Source organism: Equus quagga, chromosome 2 (genome assembly GCF_021613505.1).
Source record: "Equus quagga isolate Etosha38 chromosome 2, UCLA_HA_Equagga_1.0, whole genome shotgun sequence".
NCBI classification, from domain to species: domain Eukaryota; kingdom Metazoa; phylum Chordata; class Mammalia; order Perissodactyla; family Equidae; genus Equus; species Equus quagga.
This window is the reverse complement of record NC_060268.1, coordinates 114,034,919-114,036,119: the sequence shown is the minus strand read 5'-3', so window position 1 is coordinate 114,036,119 and position 1,201 is coordinate 114,034,919. Positions and strand designations below refer to the sequence as shown.

Sequence of the window (1,201 nt, the reverse complement as noted above, 5' to 3'; positions counted from 1 at the left end):
ATCCAAAAATGGGCAAAGGACTTGAATCATTATTTCTCCAAAGAAGATATACACAATGAGCACATGAAAGGATGCCCAACACCACTCATTATTAGAGAAGTACAAATCAAAACCAAATTAAGATCCCTCTTCACACCCATTAAAATGGCTGTTTTAGGAGCGGAGGCAGAGCTTCTCTGGGTGGGCGTGGGTTGGAATTGTAACCTCTTCCCTAGCCTAACTGTAACCAGCATCATGTGGTTACTAACCACTCTTCATTCACCTATTGATGCCTCCCAGAAAGAAACGTCATCAAGGTCCCCAGAAAGCCCAGCTTCTCCACCAGAAATCACTGGAGGGCCCCAAATATTGCTATGGATCTCCACAGCTCCCCTTCACCCACATAGATAGATGCCCATTGACCACAACACCATCCCTTCCTGGGTATTGCCTCAGTTTGATAGAACAGCAGAAAACTGGTTCCCAGTCTACCAGAAACATCATTACCAATGCCAGGCAAGACATTGGAGTTGAAAATCTACCACCTCCAAGTTCCTACATCAGACACTTGAGAGAGTCCATATTCTTCCAGTTCACCCGCACTTGGGATCCTTTTAGTCAGGGAGTGCCCCAATCGATCAGGAAAGGACATTTCTGGAAGCCCCTTAGTTCCAGTGCTCAGTTCCCAAAGCTGTGGGGAACTGTCAGCACATTCACTTCAGAGTTTACACTGTGTGTTCATTCCACCTGATATCCAGACCCCAGAGTCATCTGTGAAGGAAGAGCCCATTTCCCCAAGTCAGAAGGCAACAACCTTCCACACTGCTCCCTTCACACCGTGCTCCCGAGAGTCTAGAGCCCGGGCCTGTTCTGTCCGAGGAGAAGAATGGGATAAAGGTTACATGGAGGAGACGACCACACCTTTATACTTACTCGGAAGAAGAGGGAGCTAAGAAAAAGCCAGTTCCTGAAAAACTGACTGGATTTCTCAGATGTCAGTAGTCTCAAGAAATTGATTGCTGGTTTTCATAGAGTTGCTAGAGTCACTTTTCTGGCTCACAAGAGAGCACATCAATAGAACAAAATGGAAATAGTACCGGTAACATCAATAGAAAAAAGACATTTCACCCAGAATCTTGGAGTCATAAGGGAATTCAGGTCCCAAATTTGCTTTTTAAAATATCTTGTCATAAACTACTTTTAGTGTCATAAGCAGTTCACT

At 44.9% G+C, this 1,201-nt stretch overlaps 1 pseudogene; it reads left to right on the top strand.

The window, feature by feature from the left end:
- Nucleotides 1–268: 268 nt before the first annotated feature.
- LOC124235205 (RAD9, HUS1, RAD1-interacting nuclear orphan protein 1-like) lies at nucleotides 269–981 on the top strand (annotated as a pseudogene).
- Nucleotides 982–1,201: the final 220 nt, after the last annotated feature.